At 38.1% G+C, this 24,879-nt stretch overlaps 1 long non-coding RNA gene and 1 pseudogene across 2 annotated transcripts; one reads left to right on the top strand and one right to left on the bottom strand.

Moving 5' to 3' along the window:
- Positions 1-772: 772 nt before the first annotated feature.
- On the bottom strand, positions 773-11,681 carry LOC147828684 (uncharacterized). 2 transcript variants are annotated; one of them, XR_015450321.1, is made up of 2 exons: positions 10,020-11,681; positions 773-5,581 (listed from the first exon to the last, which is right to left on the bottom strand). It is a non-coding gene; the product is annotated as an uncharacterized LOC147828684 (long non-coding RNA). The 2 variants fall into 2 exon arrangements; XR_015450322.1 differs by having other exon boundaries at positions 10,293-11,681.
- Positions 9,551-9,684, top strand: LOC147828685 (U2 spliceosomal RNA; annotated as a pseudogene).
- Positions 11,682-24,879: the final 13,198 nt, after the last annotated feature.

The raw sequence follows: 24,879 nt of genomic DNA, 5'->3' as shown, positions 1-24,879 counted from the left end.
AAACATCAAAAGTTGAAAATGTATTTAATACATTAACCTACTGAACACAATAGTTTTAGCAGCATAGTGCACCATAGACTATCCATTGTCTATCCTTGTGATTGTGTAATCAGGAGCTACAGTGCGATGCCCAGCCCACCATGTTACAGTGTCACTTGCCTATGAAAAGAGTCACACTCCAAGTATAGTTTCTGCTGAATGTGTATTATTATGGTTTTGGTTTTGGTTTTGTGTGTATTTTTGTTTTGTTTTTGCAAGAAGAGGCCAGGTAGTACTGGGGATTGAACCCAGGGGCTTCACAGTGAGCTACATTCCCAGCCCTTTATTATGATTATTATTATTTTGAGACCTGGTCTCGCTAAGTTGCTAAGTTGCCCTGGTTGGGCTCAAATTTGCAGTCTTCTTGCCTCAGCATCACAGAGTTCTGAGAGTACAGGCACACACCACCACTCCTGGCTGTGTATTCTTTCTGCTATGATTTGGAAATGGCCCCAAAGGCACATGTGTTGAAGGCTTGGTAGCCAGCCTGTGTCATTATTGTGAAGTGATAGGACATTTAAGAGGTGGAGCCCAGTGGAAGGAAGTTGTCATTGAAGTGTGACAGTGAAGGAGATATTGGGACCCCATCTCCTTCCTGTGTCTCTGTTTCCCAGCTGCCATAGATGAGCAGCTGTGCTCTACTGCACACTGCCCACCCATATGTTCTGCCTTAACACAGATCCAAAAACAACAGAGCCAACCAATCAGGAAGTGAAGCTTCTGAAACTTTGAGTCAAAACAAATATTTTCCTTTATTAAGTTGATTTTCTCAGGTATTTTGTCTCAGCGACACTTTCACAGCATTGTACTGTACAGTTAAAAAAAGTATTGCCCATCATAAATTGGGGCCTCTCCATAGCAATGACAAAGGCAGAGACTACAGATGGCTGAAGAAAGGGAAGAATATTAGCTTTCCACCATTCACCATCATACTTAAGGGTAGAGATAGATAGGTAGGTAGGTAGATAGATAGATAGATGCATGTCCACAGTAAGGAGCTCCTGTAGACACAGTGCTGCTCAGACTAACCATTTTACATTGTGAACAATATCAAAATGCCTCTGCATAGCAAGGACAGCCAAGCATAAGTGCCACATGAGCTGATGCTGCTGGCACATCCTCACACTTTTCCATACATGGAATGACTCACAAGATTCTAACGTGGAGGTGGCAAAATAATGGATGGCTCTTACTTTGGGAGTTGGCTTTGGCCTTTTATAGATGAAAGAATGTGCTAATGGCAACTGCTGCTCTCTTTCGGAACAGAGTGCAGTGGTAGAGCCAATTACCAGCTACTTTAGTGAAAAACAGTAATAATAAATAAAAGGCAATGCTGTGATTTATCCTCAGCCATGACTTCTATCTTTTCATCAGAACAGTAATGTACTAAAATCTCTGGTTATTTTTCTTGCAGTGTTGGAATGGAGGGTGACTAAAAGTAGAAGTGAATGATCTTTAAGGATAACTCTTCTCCGTTCCTTGGAAGCGTGGCCTCCTGTGCACAGCTCTCTTTTTGCTCTTCACGGTCATTGAATGCATACTCACCGCCAGGCCTGTCCATAACATTTCATGGCCTCGGGGCAAAAGTACAAATAAAAGGTCATGTCCCAGTGTCTAAATAGTTAAGTTATAAATCAAGTTAACAATCTGCTAAATAAAACATTCTGTCATTCTACCTTGACAGATTTACCTCAAAGTGTTCTAGAATTTTTGGATTCCTTGGAACCTTGTACCAGAACATTCTACCTGTACCCCACTATGCCTTCTATTCTACTTTCAATAGATACTGCCATTCCGAGAGGGAACCTACATTCACACATGAGCACACTCTATCCATAACTCCTGCAGACAGCCACCTTCAGGCTGGAAGACCAGCATGCTTGTGTTACTGCTGAGCCTTGGAGGAACCTCCTGAGGAAGACACTTGTGCAGGCCCTGAAAGCAGGCTGGGGCCTCTCAGGCATAGAATTCTGGGTTTCTGAGGACCTGGAATAAACTCTGCAGGAAAGAGGATAGCAAATTTGTGTAATCAAGCAAGTTATTACCTGGACACCTGGAAAACTTAATCCCATGGAGGGGCTCTGAAAGACTATATAGACCTAACCCCAGAGTTATCCCAACCAAGGGATAAGGAAGCTGCAGTATCTATACAACTACTCTCTGCTCAATAGTTAAGGGCTCTTTCCTAAAAGTCTTAATTCCTTGACACTTCTGGCCTGCTCTGTGCCTGGACAGAGTGGCCTGTGATGGCCACAGAAAGCCTTTGAGCAGAGTCTGTTGGAAGTCTGGCTGCCTCACAAGAAAACAGGAGTAGTACTGAGGGAATGTGAACTGACACTGGCATCATCTGCTACAGTCCATCCCTTATATTGCTCAGCCCCTCCTGTACTGGGCATTAAGTTTGTCTGATTCCATCATAGATTGTTCGTGGTGGCATAAAACAAACAAAAAAGAAACAAGGACTGCTAGCATCCCCTATATTACTACAGCTACAGTCCCCAATACTTCCACTGGTCCCAAGGCCATTACTGACATTTTCTGTTCCTTCTTCCATCACCCAGATTCATAGTCTTGTCCAGTCATATTGCTTTCTTCTATGTTGCTCACTAGTAGAGTTAACCAGACCTCCAACATTGAGGAAGCCAAGTCTCTGGTCACCAATCTTGCTGAAATAGCTCATTCATGATAACAGCAGTTGGGAAAAGCAGCAAGGAAAAGTATCCCAGGGAATTCCTGAACTTCAGATAGTCTCTTCCCTTCCCTCATTTGGTAGCAGCAACTGTATCTCCTGATAAAAATTGAGGTTAATTGCCTCTACCAGTGTAGTAGCTTCTTTCTTTGCCTGACAATCTGCTTACCAAAAGATCCTAAAATACCAGGCAGTTACAGGTGCACTGAGAATACGTGCCTTGTGTAAAGCACTTCTGCCATGGGAACTGGCAGAAGTTGCAGGGATGGGAAACACATCCTTGGGAGTGGGACAACTTCTACTCCCTTCTCTCCTGACTTTGGATCCAAGATGCATGCATTCTACACATCAGCAACAGCAATAAACAACTCATGACTGGAGGTATATAACACCTCTTCACCTCACCATTGTGTGAAACTTGCTAAGGACAGAAGTAACACAAATTTTCAACTTTATTAGTAGATCTAGATCCTTAGTTGCCAAAAACAACAACACCGAAACAACTAATTCAAGCAAGAATAATAACACAAATTATTAAACAATACATGAGATCTTTGGTAGGGCAAGAAAACTTATAAATAGCACAGCCAGTATAACTGCTGGATCCACACTGGGACTCTGGACTGGATACATGCTCAGGCTTTTATAACTGACACCAGAACCAGTGCCACTGGGGTCCCCCATCAAGTGCCTCTGCTGCTAACCCCACCCAGAACTGAATTCTGAAAAATGCCAGGAAAACATACTAATCCTTTTACCTTGGAAGAACTGGGAGTCATAAAGCAGGAAAATTTCCTAATTCAGGAAAGTTGTTTAAAATATTCTAGTCTGCCAAGAACATGAAAATATTATGTCATCCAGAGGGCTTATTCCTCAGGCCTAGAATCCAACCAAATAATAACCTCATTTGAGTTTAATCCTATATATCCCCAAAATACATAGCTTGTTGAGGTAGAATGTTTATAGGGATGGGATTATATTTGATATCTTTTAAGAAAGAAACTTTTCTACAATATTTAAGTGGGTGTTTAAAATCTGTATAACAATTTTGGAAGTATGGCCATTTTCATTATGTTGGTTCTTCTTACCCACAACAAGGGATATCTTTTCATTTTCTGATATCCACTTTGATCTTCTTTTTCAGAGTACTATAGTTTTCAAGGTAAAGATCTTTTACTTCCTTTGTTGTTAGATTGATTCCTAAGTATTTCATTTTTTCGATGCTATTGTGAAAGGTGTTTTTTCCCTAATTTCTTTCTCAGTGAGTTTATTATTTGTGTAAAGAAATGCTATTGATTTTTGTGTGTGTGTGTTTGTTTTTTTTTTGTACTGGGGATCGAACTCGGAAACTTGCGCTTGCGAGGGAGGCACCAGAACCACTGAGCTAAATCCCCGGCCCAAGAAATGCTATTGATTTTTGAGTGTTGACTTTGTGTCCAGCCATTCTACTGAATTTGGTTAAGTTTAAGAATCTTTTGATAGAGTTTTTGGGGTCTTCTATATAGAGTATCATATCATCTGCAAATAATGACAATTTGACGTCTTCATTTCCTATCTTTATTCCTTTTTTCTTTCTTTCTCTTATCTAATTGGTCTGGCTAATGTTTCTAAAACTATATTGAACAGGAGTGGTGATAGTGGACATCTTTGTCTTGTTCCTGATTTTAGAGTGAAATAGCACATCTCATAGAATTAGAGAAAACAATCCTAGAACTCATTTGGAACCAGAGGAGATCTAGAATAGCAAAAACAACTCTGGGCAATAAAGGTAAGGCAGGGGGCATCACACTCCCTGATGTGAAATTATACTACAAGGCTACTGTGATAAAAACAGCATGGGACTGGCAAAAAAAAAAAAAAACCCATAAAAAAACAGATCCAAGGATCAATGGCACAGATTGGAAGATGCAGAAAAAAACTTCAAACACACAGTCACCTATCTTCCTTCAACAAACAGACCAAACACTTTCACTAGAAAAATGATAACCTGTTTAATAAATGATGCTAGAAAAACTGGCTTTCCACATGTCAAACACTAAATGGGTGCTAAGAAAACTGCTAGGCTTTCCACCAGTGGAGCTTGGGTATGGGTGGGAGAAAACCACCTTGGATAAGGCAAGTGGCAGAAAGAGATTTCACAGCTTTGTGTGGAGCATATGACACAAAATGAATGGAGAAAGAGGAGGTTGGAGGGTAAGGAGAGTGGGAATAAAAGAAACCACCATAAATGAAAGGTGAGCCTTCTGTTAGTAACTATTCTATAGTATCTGTGACTCTGTGCAACCTGCCATTAGACTGAACATTCACCCGTCCTTCACTCATTAGTTTGGTGATATTTATTGAACATCAACCATGTACTAGACACTGTGCAAGTCATTAAGAACACAGCTCTAAATAATATATATGTGTATTTTAATGAAAATTATATATAAAGACAATACAAAATTACATATATACATTACATATATATGTGTGTATCTACATATCAAGAAAATTAAAGCAAGGCTAAGAAAAGGTGAAAGGGATGCATTCTTAGATAGAATGGCTAGAGGAAAAGAAATCTGGAGACTCAAATGAAGTAAGGAAAATATATATTTGGGAGTGGAAGGCAGAGGGAGAACAAGGACAAAAACTCTAGGCTCTTACCTGGCAAATGTGAGAAACAGGAGGCCAGTGTAGCTGGACCATGGAAAGAAAAGAGGAAAGTAACGAGGGATGTAGTTGGAGGGGTGTCTGAGCTGCCATGACACGAGTCTCGTAGCTTCAGTGTTCTCAGACCCTTCTGACCCCTGAGCACAGGGGTTGAGTGTCACTCATCCAAGTCTCCATAGTACTTTTAATACTATAGTCACTCTGTAGAGAAACCAGAATAAGCTTCAGGAAAATTCTGGAACAAATTATAAATGGGCACATGGACTATAACCAGCCATAAAAAATACCTAGGTAATGTTACTTAGAGATTTGGGCAGTTCTCTGCCAATACTTATGTTTGCTACAGTAAAAGACAAATCATTTTTATTTTCCTATAACTGCTAATTTTGGAGCATTGATCATAACTGCTCAAAATAACTGCGCTGAAATGTCCTCAGACTTGAAGGAGCAGTGACACAAGTCTCTTTGGGTAATAAAATTTTGGCATGTTCAATCGAAACATTCTTGGACAAACTAATTCTATAAATTAGGGAAATCGTGTTGTGAGTCAATTACCCAGGAAATCAAAGGAACACTACCTGCAGAAAAGATCCCATGTATTTGTGGAAACATTTTTCACACCCAGATTCTCTAAGGAAAATTGTGAAATGGCATTGCTTAGTCTAGAAATTTTCCTCAATACATACTAATTTATTGCTTATGTTAAAACTGTACCCTCTCATTTTTTAAAAGGGAGTCATTCAAATTAGAGTTTTCTTTTTTTCCTGAGGCAAGAATGGCCTTTTGAGTGAAGGTTAGATTAAGATACCTTAAAAAGGACATTGAGTGCTTTGTGTTGGCAACAGGAAAAGCCCAAGAAAAGAGAGAACCTTGCTGAAGGATGCATCCCAGAGAGAGGAGTGTGGGCCTCCATGGGGGAGGAGGGAGGAAGGCACAGAGTGAAGAAGATGAAGGAGATGTGGAAGTGGCTATTATTCCAAGAGATGGTCATGATAAGCTTATTGTAGAGTGTGGAGCTTGGTCAGTGACCTTTAACTGGACTCAGGTTACATTTGCTGTCACTATTCAGTCATCACAGAGATGGTCCCATCCTTTTGAAAGACACATGCAGAGTATAGCACAACCAAAACTGTGGTTGTAAGAGCACTAGGATTTTCACCTGTCCTATGCAACATTCAGAAGGCATTTAAGACAACTCAGCCTTCTGGACACCTATGACTTGCTCTGCCAAGAAAGGTGATGTGGTCCCCAATCTTAGCAAAATCGTAGTAGATGCCAAATATATAGCTATTTGATTGATAGAGGGAGAAGCATTACAAGGAGGATAGAAGAGGGATTGTATGGGGCAGATTTTATTTCCTTAGGATAATTTCTTAGAGATATTATTATCTTTACATAAGTTTTTATAGCAGTTTACACAAGTGTGTTACTGAATAGTTCTATTTTCAATAGCTTCATTTTGTTTTTTTCTCTTTTGACCAGAGATGTCATCTCTTATTTTTTAAATTTTTTAATTTTAATTTTATTGTGCCATCAAGACCAGAACTATGTGGCTTTAGTGAAGGAAGATACTTAATTGCTTCCGAGCATCCACATTTTAAAAAATAAACATTTTTTTCTCCTTGGTCAATTTGGAAGCATAAAGTAACTTATTTGTGGCTGTTATTTGTCTCCACAATTTCCCTTAATAGTAGGTTTTATAGTCTTTATATTCACGAAGCATTTCCTTATGTCTGGACCAAATCCCTTTTTGCTCTAGCTTCAAGCCAGCAACCCTATAGAACTGCTCATGATTGTCTATTGAATAGACAAAAACTTGGAGTTTGTTTCGAAAACTTCAGCCTTCTGTTTATGAGGGCAAACAATCCTGACCTTCCGTATCCTTCCTCAGTGGCATGCTAATGTATTTCTGAAAATATGTTCATGTACAAAATTGAATACAGTATAACAATATAAAGAAATGCAACACAAAATTGATTTTAACTTAATTCTATTATCCCTTGTATTTCAATGGTACTCCAATTTACAAAGAAGTTTTATAAATAACAGCTCATTTTATTGTGATAACAAATCTACGAGAAGAGACTTTTATTATTTTTGTTTTCTTTTCTCTTTTGCGTTTCAGATGAGGTCACTGAATCTTGGGCCGTTCTGCCAGTAAGTGGAAAAGCTGAGGTTCAAGTCCTGTTCTCTTGAGACAAGGACTGGGGGAATTTCTACTACTACAAAGGTACTTAATATGGACAAATCCCTGGCTGGATGTTGCAAAGAATATAACAGTATCCTGTACATAAATCATGCATCAGTAAGTGATTCCTGCAGACCACCTTGCAGAGGTAAGAAAAAAGCCATTTGGAAGATAATTATGTGAGTTGGGCTCTGAGTGTTAAGTTAGGTTTAAGTATTGGAGAAGAAAGTTTACAATATCCCTGGTGTGATGGGACTGCCTACATGAAGGCATGCTGTGCAAGATCACTGCATGCTCTTTCTTTTCATGGTAGAGGGCATCATTTGGCAGACTGTAATGTTAACAACTAGAGCTGTGCAGTCCCAGGAGCCTAGATTTAAATCCTGGTTTCACCACACACTGTTGTCCAGGACAATTTCCTTTATTTTTTTAGTCTTCATTTTCTAATCTGTAATGTGAGACAATTAAATGTAATAATTCGCGTAAACACACAACAAACTTTAGCTACAATGTTACTAAAAATACTAATGAGACCAATAATACGCAGCACCGAGAATGAATGTTGTTTCCAGTCATCGCTCAGCATATTTCATCTCCCATAAATATAACATGATTCAAAAGCATGTGTATCCTCACCTCTTGGTTCCTTCAACTGAAGCTGAACTCTTCCAATTTCTTTCTTGCTTTTTAAAAATTTTTTAATTTGTATTAGTACATGTTTGCAGTGCATAATGAATACAGTCACTGCGGGGAATTTGTACATGTACATAACACATCTCAATTCTTTTTAAAAAAAAATAATTCTTATTTTATCAAAACTGAAACTAAAGAATGATTTGATAGGTGAACTATTTATCCTTTCCACAGAGATAACTTTAGCTCTCACTGTTGAATATTAGTGAGTTTGATGAACCTAAGTTGCACATACAAAAATCTAATAGAATGAGAGAATAAATTCATTTGTTGATTGGCCTAAATTGTCATTTATTTTCTATGTTAGAATCCAGGTTTTGAGTATCTGTTGTGCAAAATTTGCATTTTGTTTAAGTGAGAATGGCTGTTCCTATAAAAAGTTGTGTCTCATTTGTGTCCCCAAACCTGAGTTAGAAATAAAGCAGTACCACTGAATCAGCTTGCTCACAGAGACTGGTTCTAACGATACAGTAAGTAGTCCCAAAAAAATGTGTCAAGCATTTGAAGGCTTTTTATCCAGCGTGCTGTAGACTAAGTCACCAATTTAGGGAACTATGAGGAGGGTTTCTATTGCAAACTTGGAAAGGCAAGTATATCTTGCTGTGAGGTCAATCGGTGTCTCTATTTTGAGTTGCAAGAGTGGAGTATCACCAACAGTCTTCACTCTATGCATGTATATAGGCTGCTAAAAATAATGGTTCTGGTTTTCTTCCTCCAATGGGCTACTTAGTGTGGTAAGAAGAATATTGTTTAAAATTGTCTTGTAGCTGTATTAGTTTTCTATAGCTGCAGTAAAATTACCATAAAAGTAGTGATTAGAACACTGCAAATTTATTATTTTACTCTCCTATAGGTTAAAAGTAAAACATGGTTCCTATGGGGTTAAAATCCAGATGTTGGCAGTGCTGCATTCCTTTCTAAAGGCTCTGGGGAAAATTAATTTCCATATTTTTTCCAGCTTCCAGAGATTGCTCCCATTCCTTTAACTCCAGGTTTTCTACTTCTGTCTCCAAAGCCAGTGACAGCAAATCAAATCATTCTCATATCACATGCCTCTGTCTCCCTCTATTTTTAAGGACCTTTGTGGTTATACTGGCTGCACATGGATAATCCAGGTCATATAGATGACCTTAAAATAGTTTAAGGTTAGCAGGCTATCAACCTTAATTCCTTCCACAACCTTAATTTTCCTTTTGCTATATAAGGTAAAATATTTACAATGTTCAGAGATGGGGGGGGGGCATCATTCTGCCCGTCAGAGATGATGGTGATACCAAAAAATACAAAACATCGCTTCTTGGCCTTTTGGCTAAGATCAAGTGTAGTAAAAAATACAAAACAACTTGTTCAACAGATTAATTGATTAGGTAATTCATAAGCCTCTCTTTTGTTCAAAAGTAGCTACTAAAAATTGGTAGGCCTAACAGCATACATCTGTGATGTTGGCATTTATCTGTAATAGCAGTTTTGCCTACTTATTGGGGGAAAGGTAAGGAAGGAAGACAAAAAGTTAAGGAGATGTGTACTGTGCTCATCTTCTGCCACCAGCTTTATGTTTGTTATTATTATTACATGTACTGGGGATGTCTCTTGCTCAGAATTATCACCAGCTTACATGCCAAAGAATTCCAAGAGACTCTCTATGAAGTGTTTGTTTGAGATATTGAAGATTGAACCCCGGGCCTTTACACTGAGTGACATCCCTGGCCCTTTTTAAATTTTCTAAAAACAATTTTTAGACAGAGTCTAAGTTGCTACCTTGGCCACATTGGGCTCAAATTTGTAATCTTCCTGCTCCAGCTTCCCAGTGCTGGAACTGCAGGTGTGCACCATCACACCCAGATCTGTATGAAGTTCTGATGAGCTCCATTATGTCCTTTTGCAATCTTCTTACTGTCGTCAAGCGGGGCTCATAATAATCCCAGGTTCATTTTGTGTTGGCTTTCTCTCCTTTTCATTTCCAAAATGCCTCAGGGCAACAGAGCTAAAACTGTGACCTGATTGAAAGAAAAGAGATACATTCAGACGTACTTTTAAAATCCAAGTCACGACTCATTCCCTCCAATTGAATTGTGGTCATGAGAAAGTAGTTTCTCCACCTCCTACAAAACAAACAAACAAACAAAACATATATTAGAGATATTTTAGGGAAAATGTTTGTTTTTTTAAATTGTAGCTTGTAATACCTTAAAGTTCTGAGTAACCTTGAATGGTTTTTCTTCACTCATTCCTCTTTTGTACTAGAATAAGGACCAAATTACTCATCAAGGAAAACTGTCATTTGGTTTTTATGATCCTCGTTCCATCAGAGGATGCAACTCCATAGATATTCTTGGTGATACATTCTGAAGTTTAGCAACTCTTCTGTCTGGAATGTATGTATTCCTAGTCTAACTTAGTTTGTCCGCTTAATCTTTTATATTCTTAGTAGAAGCATCAAAAAATCTGGTTTTAAACTTTTTCAGAGGATGTTTAGATATATAAAGACCTTGATCACTGTTCATCTTTGCTAAGTTTGCCAGATCTAACTCTGGAGAATATGGTTTGTATGTTGACAAGCTTTGTGTTAATAGTAATGCCCAATGGTGTCTAATCTGGACTCATAAATCGTGTGTGTGAGTGCACATGAGTGATGTGTGAGTGCACATGAGTGTGTGTTCTTTCAGAAACAGAATTACCAGAGAACCCCATCCATATGTGGTATGTGGAAAACCTGTCACATTCCCTTTTTCCAAATCATTCCCAGTCCCATTAATTTTCTTCAAAAATTCAAATTTATAAACTTCAAAATGAATCATTAGAGGAGGCAAGAACTACACAATGCATCTAGAGTGATTTTTGAATTAAGCTTTCTGAGAAACAAGAGAATAAATAAATGTTTTTTTGTTTATCTCCTCCTAGCATTAGAACGCTATGAAAGAGAACCAAATATACTGACAGATACCGAGGACCCAGTGGATTATAGTACTGACATAGGCTTCAGAGAGCAGACAAGTGACAAGTTTTGTGAGTTGCTTAAAATATACACAGGCAGCACCTACCTTGGAAGAACTGGTGCAACCATGGCAGTTTACTTCCCATTTACCCCTGATTTCAAATGTGGACTTGTGGTGATTTTCCCCAAAGAAAGTCTCACAAAAAGACACAGACATAATAGACAGAAGCTGTTCATCATTCAAATATAACCTTCTTTCCCACTACACCATACTGCTTGTAGTGCACTTATTTTTAAAATCATGCTATTATTTTATGAAATATAAATTACATTGCATTGCTTTTTAATTAACAGTATTAATTTATTAACAATAAACATTTAAAATGTATAATGATTTTTGGGCCCGGGATTTAGCTCAGTGGTGCTGTTGCCTGCCTCACAAACGCAAGGTCCCAAGTTTGATCCCTGGTACTACAAAATATATATATATTATATATATAATATATATATATTATATATATATATATTATATATATAATATATATATATTATATATATAATATATATATATAAATATAAAAGGATTTTTATAGCCTTGTCATAAAATTGGAACATGACCTGAGCCCTCTCTCAACCTCTATGAAACTCTTTATAATATATATAAAAATCCCACCTTGGCTTCTGAGCCTTTCTGTAAGAACCCACAGGCTCCCATGTATGGCCCTATGTCAGCGCCCTAAAGCATGCAAGGTCTGCCTGTATTGGCCTAATGCTCTGATGGCCTTTGATCAGGCCATTGTACCAGAGAAGCCAAGATATAAAGCAAGATGTGGCCTTTCAGTAACCTTCCTTTCTTGTGTGAGAGTAAGACAAGTTAATTGGGCTCGACAATACAGATGACCCTTTCAAGTTAGGTAAAATGAGACTGTTGTGCTTATCACAGGTAGATAACCATTAATATTGCTTGTACTGTCTGTGGGAAGAGAAAGGAGCTTGTTTGTTTTAAATGTTTTTTTGAGAAAGGCTACAAAGATTCCTGCGGGGGGGGGGGGGGGGGGGCGTGCCGGGCCAGCTCCATCTAAGAAGACAATGGTGCCATTTGAAGGGTTTAAGACACATTGAAAGATAGAGAACACACTCCCATTGATACACTATTATCGATAACCCCTTCTTTGCCCTTTATTTTACATAATTGTCAAAGTTTACTTGGGAAGCTAAGCCCAAAAGGGAGTCTTTGTATTTTAGTAGCCATGGAATATCTTGCATAATCGAACTTATATTATATATAATTTGTTTTGCTCACAATATGTTGTAGAGCTGTTTTTTCCTTTGTATCTGTTGTTTTGTTTTGTGTGCTGGGAATGGAACCAGTCTTGCACATGGTAGGTAAACATTCTACCACTTACCTATACCCTGACCCTTTTTAAAAATTTTATTTTGAGACAGGGGCTCAATACATTATGCAGACTGACCTCAAAATTGTGATCCTCCTGCCTCAGCTACGCATAGCTGGAATTCAGGTGTGCACCATTGCACAGACTGGTTCTCTGTCTGATCAGCACCAGAGACCATGCATATGTTGGCTAGGGGAGGGAGAGCCTGAGGAGATCCCCTTCAGAGGATCATTGGCTCTTCTCAGAAAGCAGAGCTGCCAGTGTCAGAAGATGGCACTGTCCTCTCCCTTTCCTGTAGGAAACTCAAAACAACAGGCTACTCTCAGGAAGCCAAAGGCCTTTGAAGTGGCATGACTTTGGAGCTCGCTTGTTTTCACCACTGTTGGTCCTGTTTCAGTTTCAGCTGGCCAGAATCTCATTGAGAGAGAGAGAGAGAGAGAGAGAGAGAGAGAGGGAAGGAGACAAAACAGGAGGGGGAGAGAGAGAATGGCAATGGGACTGTCTCTTGGAGATTTTTAGTAGCCTGCCATGGGGCTCTGTGTTCTGCAAACACAGACCTGGCCTTAGCAGCATGACCTATAAATAGATATCGTGTGTCTTATGTTAGTAAAGGGAGATTTCCAAATCATTCCAAAATTTGCTGTAAAAATAAGAAATAAATCTGAGTTTTGTTGGAATGGAATTTCATCATTGTATTATTGAGAGAGCTTCAGAAAAACAGAGATGCTTTCATGTATATTCTAGGCTTCATCAAGTGGCAGCATTTCTCTTTGAGAACAGCTTAACAATGCATATCAAGTGCCAGACAATACAATAATCCTACTTTTGGAAACATATGTTAAGATAATAATTCAAGAGTAGAAAATAATATTATTGGAAAGCATCTATTAAAAAAGAAGACATGTGCTTAAAGAAGCATTATACTATCTAAAACCAGGGAGAATCTACATTTTTAATGATAAAGGCTGACTGAATAATGACATATCCACACTATGGAATATTAGGCAACTTTAAAAATAGTGTGATAAGTGGACATGGAAAAATATTTATAAAAAATAAGCTAAAAATATAATGTAAAATTCTGTATGTACCAAAGACTACACTCTCCTGAAATAATTTTATGTGTAGTGAAGACTATAAATAAATGGAAATAAATTATATAGGATTATTTTTTCTAGTGTTAAGAATCCAGCCCAGGGCCTTATACATGCTAGGTAAATGTTCCACCACTGAGCTACATTCCCAGCCCAAGGATTATTTTTTGTCTTTTAGAATTCTTTAATGTAATGTTTCCAACATGATGTAATCATAAATAATTCACAATAAAATTCAGTCATGTTTCCTGAAAGAATGAGTGTTACCAGCAATATCTTTTCTTTTTTTTTTTTTTTTTTTTTTGGTACAGGGGATTGAACTCGGGTCCTTGCACTTGCGCAGCAGGCAGCGAAACCACTGAGCTAACCCCCACCCCCGGCCCAGCGATATCTTTTCTTAAATCAGTATAGATAAGGGACTAGTAGGAGATTTATTTGGTGCCAAACTTATTCTACTGAAATTCTTTCATTATCAAAACTATACGTAGTAAGTATAGTATATTGTATACATTTCAAAAGATTAGGATATTAGAATCAGTATCTTCCCTTCTTGGCGTGTTTAGTAGATAAAATCCTTTTCTCGCCATCTTAACAATTCAGAATTACTCTGTGCAGTTTCAGGTAAATAGTAAAAGTGTGTTAGGCGGTGAGATTGAATCAATTCATACTTGCTTTGAAAATTAATTTTAGAGCTTTAATATTGTTCTAAATTTAATAAACTAAATAAACTAATAAATATAATCTTATGAACGAAGCAAAAGATAGTTTAATGGTCTTTCGATGACAAATATACTTGGAGAAGAGACATTTGTTTACTTCTTTGTCCTATATGGAAGACTGTCCCTCAGTATTGAAAGCTCCTTTGAGGACAGATAATTTGCTTTTGCATCATTTATAACTAAATATCTCCAATGCTGAGCACATAATTGGTGTTGAATAAATATTTGCTTAAATAAGTTACAAATGAGTAGGCCAAGCTAAATTTTAAACAAATATTTTCCCCCATTTAATTTCTATATGCCATGTTATGTTACAAGATGTTTAATAGAATAACAGTATGAGATTCATAAAATAACAAAGTGTTGCTTTCTAGTAATACAAGTTTTTTATAGAAAGCAAAAATAATGTTTGATAATAGAGTAAATTCTACTATATAGAGAGCCAGGAAGGATGCCAACTTTTACATTATTGTATTTTTTTCTGGATTGTATTACTTTTTTATTATAAAAATATTTCTCTTGTAATTTTATAAAATAAGATTAAATCAAAACCAGAAAATGTTCTGTTTCATCATGAACATTCACACTTCAGGAATTTGTTGTTCCTGGAAGGGTGAGGACAAAAGCAAAGATGCTGCGGCAAAGAAACTCTTTAATGTAAATATTAAGATTCACATAAGCAGAACTTGGAACAATGCTGTTGATCCAAATCTCCCCAATATTTTCCTACAGCAGTTTAAAAGACACATGCTTTGGTCCTTTAAAGAGATATTATTTTTGCTCGACCATGAGGATGGCACTGGGGTGGAGGAATTATATTGTTTTGCACTTCTTAAATCCAATTATACCTTACAACTCCTCTCAGGAAAAGGGAGAAAAAAATATTACAGGAGAGGGACAAGTCATGGGCCTCCTGCTTTTCCCCACAGTAATAATGTACAAGGCTGTTTGCTGCCCAACTTACTGTTATGGTTTTTATCTAGATTGCCCTCCAAAGCCTCACGCACTCATAGATAGGACTTTTGGGAGGTGACTGCATCATGGGGGTGTGATTCATCTCAGTAGATTAGTCCATTTGTGAGTTTATAGCTAAATGTGACTTGAGAGGTGAAGCCTAGTCGGGGGAAGTGGGTCACTGGGGACGTGGCTTGGAAGAGTCTATCTTTTCCCCTCCGCCTTTGATTGCTCTCTGCTTCCTCCCTGCACTGCCATGAGCTGTATCTCCTCTGCCCTGCAGCCCTGCCTTAGGGCCAGCTGACTATGGACAGAAACCTCTACAAACTGTGAGCCAAAATAAACCTCTCCTTCCTTAAGTTGTGGGTGTCAGATATTCTGTCCCAGCAACAAAGAAAGTAACTAAGACACTAATAATAAAGCCATGGCTATAATAAGGAGATTTAACATCAACATTCAGTTTACGGTGACTTGAAAATGACTTAAATCTTTCCATACCTTTAGTATAAGCTGAGCAAAGTGATTTTCTTCCAAAGACTTCAGGAAGGAAAGCAAAATAGATGGTAGAGACACCTGACACCACCATCTCATCCAAGTGATCAAATTTAACAGCAAGAGTGACAAAAATCTTGCTAATAGTTTGAACCCTTGAAATGATGTGATGAGAAGAGCTCTTCACCTCTGGTGATCCTTCTCCCCAAAACCCACGACTCCAGTCTAATCATAGGAAAGTTTCAGACAGACCCCAGTGGGGGAACATTCTAACAAAATACCATAGTGCTTCACAAAAACATCACATCTCAGAAACTGTCACAACCAAGAGGACTCTAAGGAGACATGACAGTTAAATGGAATATAGTATCCTGAATGGAATCCTTTCTGGGACAGAAAAAGATACTAGGTAAAAACTAAGAAATAAGAATACAATATGAACATTAGTTAACTTCAATGCATTTGTATTGGCTCAATAGTTATGGCTGAATATTCCATAGTAATGTAAGGTATTAATAATAGAGAAAACTGGGTGTGCAGCATACAAGAACTCTCTGCTATCTTTGCATATTTTCTGCTAATTAAAAACTCTCCTAAATTAAATGGTTTAATTTAAGAAATTAAACCAAGTAGGAATAAGAGATGAGAAATTTAGTAGTCTAGTCTTAGGGATTAAATATTTCTTTAAGCATGCAAATTCTGATTATTTTAGAAATATGTATTCATGTTTCTTTATAGATTAGTATTACTAAAAAAAATCTTGACAGATTAGTGTTACTATGAAAATTCTTTTATGATATACTCTTGCAATAATGAAACAAAAAAGAAGTATACCTGAAGATTGGAAGAGGACGTGGAACACTTTATGAATAAGCCTTGAAGAGTTTATTGGCAGAACCAAAAGGCAAACCTAAGCTCTTGCCTCCACGCCCACAAACTAAGAAGACCTCTCTACTACAAAATACTAACTGAACACAAGCCACTTCAAAGACACCAACCTCGCTATTCAAAATCTGTCCTTGCTTTTGACTGGTTTGTTCCTAAGGATCTGTGTCATAGCCATAAATTTTGCGCAATTGCCCATTATTTCGCAATGACTTCAGATTTAAAGTTACCTAGATATTGGCATAGCTGAACAGAATATTTTAAAAGTAGTTTATTTTCTTGATTCTTTGCTTTAAAGCTGCTCTTTAGCCTTGCAGTGCCTCTAGCCCTGGAGAGCAAGTACTGTACATCTAAACTTCTACTGGTTCAAAGCCTGAGAAAGTTTAAGACTTACACTTGGGAACATTACAGAAAGGAAACTCCGTGCCTTTCAGCCATGTGTACCCCACTTCTGTGACCCCCAAGAGATGTTAGATGCTAGCGTCAGCATTTTTTTTTTTACTCTCTCATCACTTGGAATTACTGAGAATCTTTGATGTAACTAAAATGCTTTAAGCAAGTCTGTCTGTAGGCAAAGTTACTACTTTTTTAACACCTCAGTACAAGAACCAAAGGAATCCACTCAAGAGACAAGTCAGTCTTCTTGACTCCCAGTCTACTACCCTGGATTCTAAATTGTGATGATTTAGAGTTGTAGAAATAATTTTTTAATTGCAAGTTCAATATCCCTAATCTAAAAAGCCAAAATCAAAAAACACTCCAAAATCTGAAATTTTAGATCTGTCATGATGCTATTAGTCTGATGGTTGAATGTACACACTTTGTTTCGTACACAAAATTACTATAAATACTGTATCGAATAATCTTCAGGCTATATATGTAAGACATACATAAAATACAAATAAATTTCATGTTTATATTTGGGTCTCATCCATAAGATATCTCATCACATAAAATGTAAATATTCCCAAATCCACAAAAATCCAAAATCTGAAACACTTCTAGTGCCAAACATTTTGTAGAAGGGATACTCAACTTACATTTAATCTAAAAATTTCAAACAAACTAAAAATAAACATAGCTATTGTTGGGTGTCACAAACAGATGCACAATATCAGACAAAGGATTCACAGACTCTTATCTACCTCTGCTCACCAAGACCTTCATTGAAATAGGAGAACTATCCTGCCATCCAGCAAACACATTCTCCTCCTAACAGGGAACTTTTCATTATTTTAGCCTAAAGAAAAGGGATAATAGAGTTCTTAAATGTTATTCTAAAATATCATGCCAACTGAACATGTTTCTACAATGCCAGGCCTAGAAGAAGAAGAGGTAGCTACTTTGAGTTGGCTGACTCACCACAGCTGTGCTAAAGTGTAAGAAATCATCACATTAACAAGATCCCCTCATGCATCAAACTAGGCTTCATGCTGCCCTAGCTGTTACTGTCTGTCTTGCACCTGAGCTGCTTAAAGACAGCAGTCAGCACAGCCCAAGATGGAGTGTGGCACCCACCTGTTGTGCCCCTGTCCACCTTTCCTATTTCATGACCCAAATGTCTAATAATAGCGAGACATAATCATTTATCAGATTCGAAAGATAATTGTGAGCTCTAAGTAGAAAAAAATTTTCCTGTATTAAGTGATGGAAAATTACCTTAGAAAAACAATTTCATCATGAGATACCTTCTTTCAAAAGTATCACAGTATTTTATTTTTTGTGATACACTCCAGCCCTTCAAACAATAATAGCATTATCAACCTTGGTTCACAAGAGAAATTATTGGTTGAAGAGAGCATTTTGAAAGGCAAATATATAATTTCCTTCAAATGTATATTTTATTTTTTTCCAGTTGTAAAAGTTGGGCATTGTATACAGAAAATATGACTCCTAAAAAGGTAGACAGCCATAGTGTCCTCATTCTAGACCAGCATTATCCAGGAGAACTTTGGGTAATGATGGAAATGAATCATGTTTGTGCTGTCCAGTCGGTCACCAGTGGCCAGATATGCTATTGAACACTTGGAATATGACTAGTGCAACTAGAAAAATAATTTTGCATTTAATTTACATTTAAATAGCCATATGTAGCTAGTGGGTACCTTATTGGGAAATATAGCTATAGATAATAGGTTCTATCCTGTCTGGAAGAATAAGAGGACTAGAGCACATAGACAAGGCTAAGTGTTAGTACGTGCAGCATGACAAATGCAGTGTGGGAAGTATGGGGTTTCGTGCCAGTTATTTTACCATCAAATCTTTTCAGCTATAAAATAGGAATTTGTGACCTATCAGAGAAGAGTGTACTTCTGTAAAAGTATAAGAGTATTTTTCAGATTTTTGAATGAATCATATATCCCAAATCAACCCACAAAACTGTAACTTTATTCTTATTTGCTCTTCCTTTTGACTTGGTTGTTCTATAACATTGGTGGCAAACCTATGGCACACATGCCACAGCAGGCTCTTTTGTATCATTGAAAGCTCTAAAAAGTTTGCCATCATTGCTCTATAATAATGATGATCAACTTGATGATTATTAGTTTAAACTAATGTGCTTTCTAATATAAAGAATGTTACAAAGATTTAAACACTGCCAATAAATGTTACTAATTCTACAGATAATCTACCTGATTATCTCAGTCATTTAATGTAACATGCTCACATTAAGTTCTCTATTGTCCAAGCTAGATAAGGCTAAGTAGAGAAGTTGAAGCAGTTGAATATATACAAATCCGTAATTCAGGAAGAATTCAAGGTGACAGTTGCCATATCCTCTCTTTAATTTTCACAGAAAAATGTGCTATTTACATATTCACTTTATTAAAATTATAAATTCCCTTGACAGATTCTTCATACAACATAGATTCTATCTTTAAAAGACTTCTCCACAGCCTTTTATTAGTCTCATAAATCATTGTTTTGTTGATAAGGTTAAATAAATGGAATCAAGTGGGATAAATGCATTTGCTTTTTTAAAAAACAGGGTATGCGGGCCAGCGATGTAGCTCAGTGGCACTGCGCCTGCTTCACAAGTGCAAGGTCCTGAGTTTGACCCTATTACCAAAAAAAAACAAAAAACAAAAAACAAAAACCAGAGTATGTGCCACCACACCTGGCTTTACTTTGATGTTTTAATCAATGGTCCATATGTAAATTTTAAATTAATGTTCTAGCTCATTGCAACAAGCTTACAGACAGTAATAATTTTAAAGTTCCAGAAATAGCCCATTCATTGCAATCTGGAAAAGATGCCATCAGGAAAAGTGCAATCAGGAAAAAAAGTTTAATTAACAAATAAAGTTTTACATTCTTCAGAAGTGCTTTAGGATTCATTTTAGTGAGATACAAGCATGATAAAATGTAATAATATTGTAATATTACTTTATTATGAATTTTGCCCAGCACATTTAATATAAAAATACCATATTTACTCAACATTTAAAAATAAACTATTGGGGTTTTTAGTTCATCTTCCCATACCTAAAATAAAAAAATAAAGATATAAAAAGTTCTAAACACTTTATATGGCAATTTTAGTATCCTAAGAATTTTAACCACATTCAAAATGACTGGAATAAAGTAATAAATTCAATTGTTATAAAATATAAACAATTATTCATTTTAAAAACTGAAAACAAATTTTCATCTTCAAAGCCCTATCTTTTAATTAATTTCACAACAGCAATATGCCTCTATCACAAAATCTTTAGATGGGAAGCTTTCATTTTCTCATCATGTTTAGAATGAATAAAATCAACTATGTGCTCTCTAAAATCCAGAGGATAAATCAAAGGCTTTAGCTTTTCTTAACTCACTGAAAATTGGGTTTTTGCTGCCACCTGTTGACAATAATCACAAATAATAAATCTCGTTCACAAATCACAAACTTCTATCGTTGGAAGATTTCTTAAAACCCCATCCACATTATTTCTTACTTTTTTGCATGGTGAAGGGGCTAGAAGGGCTGACTTTCTCAAGGTCACTCAAAGGGAGACAGCTCTGAGACTAAACTAAGTTGGGCCTTGGAGTTCAGTGTCTATTTTCCCACACCAGTTAGTCTTAAACTTGTGTAGGTGTCTGAAATGGATGGTGCCCTTTACACAATACCAGGAAATACTGATGTGAGTAGACCTATCCTACCAACCAGTCATATCTTTTCCTCTTTTAGAGAGAAATGAGTCTATTCCTCTCTGAAAGTACTGTAGCAAGTGTGTCCCTTTGCAATGACATTCAAACATGTGCGGGCATGTCTGAAAGATGGGGACATGGGCTTAGGTGTCTGTCTGCATGAGTGATCTAGAGCCTTAGGGAAGGACTCATTTGCCTAGGGAAGAGAACTGAAGACCACAAGTCATGCCCAAGAAGATATGTGAAAGCCGAGCCCAGGTTAATGTGTGTCAGAGTGGCTGCACACTTGTGTTTGAGGGGAAAGAGAAAGCTGAAATAAGAGTCAATAAGAGCTCTTCACAATTCCAGGGGACACCAGGTTTCTGGCTTCCAAAGTGAGAGGAGGCAGCTTCTCACAGGCTTGACCTCTTTCTCAGACATCAGCAGCCCTCTGGTGTCCTTCAACTCTGGCCTCGAGGGATTAGAGGCAACTGTCACCTTGGACAGTCAGAGCAAGGGCAGAAGACTACATGGCACCTGGATGAACACAGTTATTAGCACATAATATTACCATCTGTGACACCTAAAATTAGCTGTGAGGAGAATCTTTGAAAAGGGCTTGGAGTTCTCTCAGTTGCCATGATGACCACAGAGCTAGAGAGATGCTTTTTTGTTTCTATTACTTGATCACAAGACTTGGACCACAAAATTGGTGCTTGCCAATCTGAACATTATAAACACAGTCATTTCGTGGTATCTTCAGGGGATTGTTTCCAGGACCCTCTCACCAAGATACCAAAATTTGCAGGTTCCCAAGCCCCTTATATAAAATGCCATAGTATTTGCATGTAATCACACAAATCCTCTTGTATGCTTTCCTCACCTCTAGATGACCTATAATACCTAATACAATGTAAATGCCACAGTTTTTGTTCTGAGTTGTGTAGGGGCTAATGACAAAGGGAGAAAACTCTGTGCATGTAGAGGCACAATGATTTTTGGCAAATATTTTAGATCCACAGTTGGTTGAACTTGTAGGTACAGAACCTGTGGACATAGGCACTGACTATACAATATTGAAAAATTGTAGATAACTTAAAGAGAAAAAAACTGGCAATCATAAGAATTTCGTTAAAGTTTGATCTTAAAAATTATTTCATCTCTCTTAATTTTGGTTTCTTTATATGTAAAATGAGGAAATCATTAATCTACCCTTCTTGCCTCTCTGAGATGTCTGAGAAATTTTAAATTGTTTTTTTGTTTGTTTGTTTTTGGTACCGGAGATCGAACTCAGGACCTTGCGCTTTCGAGGCAGGCACCGGAACCACTGAGCTAAGTCCCCAGCCCCAGAAATTTTAAATGGTAAGACTTGATCAAATGGAAAATAATTTGCAGTTAATTGTGACCATGTGATTTCATTTGGTCAAAAAATATGAATAGAAGTGACATACCACATCCAGACAGAAGCTTTAAAAGCCAATATATATTTCACTATAATTTTCTTTGCCCGAACTCAAGGATAATGGAACACATATAGAGATAGAGCCCCTGCTGATCTGAATCTGGTACCTAAGTGACTACATACTCACACACAGACACACACACACACACACTCACACACGCCCCTACTTACCCACACTGGACATGAACCAGGAGCGAGAAACACACTTTTGTTGATTAAAGACACTGAGATTTGGGGATTGTTACCTTAAAATTACCTGACCTCTGCTGACTGATTCAAGGGATAAGCCATGTGTGCAATATAAATGTAAAATACAAAGAAATTATGAGTCAAATAGAAATGTAGAAGAAGGATTTCTTAGAAGAGATGTCTTGAGGAAAGGTCTTTTGAAAAAGCACTAACAGAATAAGAGATGGCATTACTAATGAAGGCATATAGCCACCATAATTTGAAATAAGGCTTAGAATCAAATGGTCAATGATGAATATATGTTTTAGATCATATCTAAATACAATCTCTCATAAGTACAGATACATGATTTTTGTTTTTGTTTTATGGTGCTGGGGATCAAACATAGAGCTTCACCATGCTAGCCAAGCACTTCACCACTGAGCTATATCCCCAGCCCTTTTCTATTTTTTATTTTGAGACAGAAACTTACTAAGTTGCCCAAGTTGGCCTCAAATTTGTGATTCTCCTGCCTCTTTTACCACTTTCATCTATACTCTTGGTGTGAAAAACAACCCTGAAGACATTGCTAAGTGAAAGGATTCCTTAGCAGAGTGACAGGAGTGAAAGAATCGGCCCAACAATGAGTCCTTTGATGAGGAGCTGGGGGACTTCCTAAAAGTAAGTAGAACTAATCAGTGGTTATGCAAGGCATTGCCTCAACTCTCATGTAAAACATGCAGGCCATTTTCTATAACTCCTGGAGAGAAACCTCAAGGGGAGAGGTTCATGGCACTGTCCAGCCCAGACAGGTCAAACCTCTTTGTCCTTCCTGTGTACAATATGAAGAAAGTGTCAACACAAAGGAAATGTTTTTCTTGGCAGTCAGTTCAGAGCATTTTGACATCCTTGTTTTTAACAATCCACTGGTCAGCCTGGGTGTGGCCACTCTTTTGAAAGTGTAGTCTTCAGGAAGTAGGTCAAGTGGGCCAGTGTTGCTGGGTCCTCCTGAGCGTGACTGAATCCTCCTGCTCACTATGTGTACATGCCTTTGGAATTGGTGCCACCTACTGATTCACCAACCAGCACATCTGGTTATCTCAACTGACCAGCGCGGTTGGACTTGCCTTGAAACAGGCTGAGCCAGGTAAGCACACATCCTGTTGTGTGAGAGGCAGAGGAGATTGACCAAAGCGTTGAATTTTTTGAGGAAAGAGTAAGGCTGAGGTCCTAGATAGATTTATTTGCATGAGGAAATTAGAAATTGAAAGAAGACAAAGACTATGAGATGCTCAGAGGCAGCCAGACAAAGGGCTCTGAGGAAGGGGTGGGAGCTGAGGTTGGGATTCACAGAGTTTAGCTCTTCCTTTCCTTACTGGGGCAGAGACCACTAATTGTTCCCCAAAATCCATTTCTTCTTCTACCTGGGTTCATAACTGGGCTCCATTTTCCAGATGCCCTTGCAATTTGGTGTAGTCATGTGGCTGGGTTCTGAATAATGGAATGTGAAAGAAGCAACGTGTGCTACTTCTAGGCCTGGCCTCTAAAAGCCACCTACAGCCAGCCCCTAACAGTCACCCTGGTGAGGGGCAGGTGGCCGGGGGGGGGGGGGGAGGGGGATGGACGAGATTTAAATTAATTTTCTAAAAGAGTGAGAGCAAAGCTTCGGCAACCCAAGTGTCGCCCCTTCCTGCTGTTCATGGCTTGGCATACAGGTTCCTCCCTCACTCTCTCCTCACTCCCCTCCCATGTCAAGCCCTCCCCTCCAGACCAAGCAGCACTTAACAGACGGCTGCAGCAGACCCTGAACTCTCAGTGGCCAGGCCCAGAGGCTGCATGGAGGGCAAGAGCACAAAGCTAGAACCGCAGTAAGTAAAGTTTAAAAAGTGCTGTGGTCAGTGAAACAAAAAATGGTCACAAATATTTGGGGCCACTGTACCACCACCCCCAGTGCCAAGGAGCAGAGCTTCCCCAGCGCAGAGGAGGGGAACCTTCCCGATTGCCATACCACCAACCCCAAAGCCAGGGAGGTGAGCCCCATGGGCGCCAGCAGCACACATCCTCCCACACCCCCACACTCCCACACCCCCACACCCTCCGTTGAAATGAGAAGGCACATAAACTGAAGGACCCTAGTTAGCAAGACAGACTCCATATTGCTGCTTGACCCACCTGCCTGCCCTTTAGATGAACTCAGAAGGAGGAAGCTTAAAAACCTCCTCCCCTTAGAAAGTCTCTTTAGAAATAACAATTAATCAACTATTGTTTTACAAATGTTCTAACAGCAGGACATTCTGCTTCCCTACCTTTTGCTTGCTTTACTAGTTCTATCCCATATGGGGCCTAGAAACTGTTGGCCTAAAAGGTGTATGAAACATGTTTGTCAACCCCCCGTTGAGGCT

Source organism: Heterocephalus glaber, unplaced genomic scaffold (genome assembly GCF_053883595.1).
Source record: "Heterocephalus glaber isolate CG9 unplaced genomic scaffold, H.glaber_assembly_v1.0 deba00000942, whole genome shotgun sequence".
In the NCBI taxonomy this organism is placed as follows: Eukaryota; Metazoa; Chordata; class Mammalia; order Rodentia; family Bathyergidae; genus Heterocephalus; species Heterocephalus glaber.
Note: the sequence above shows the minus strand (reverse complement) of the source record. Positions and strands in the feature narration are given on the sequence as shown.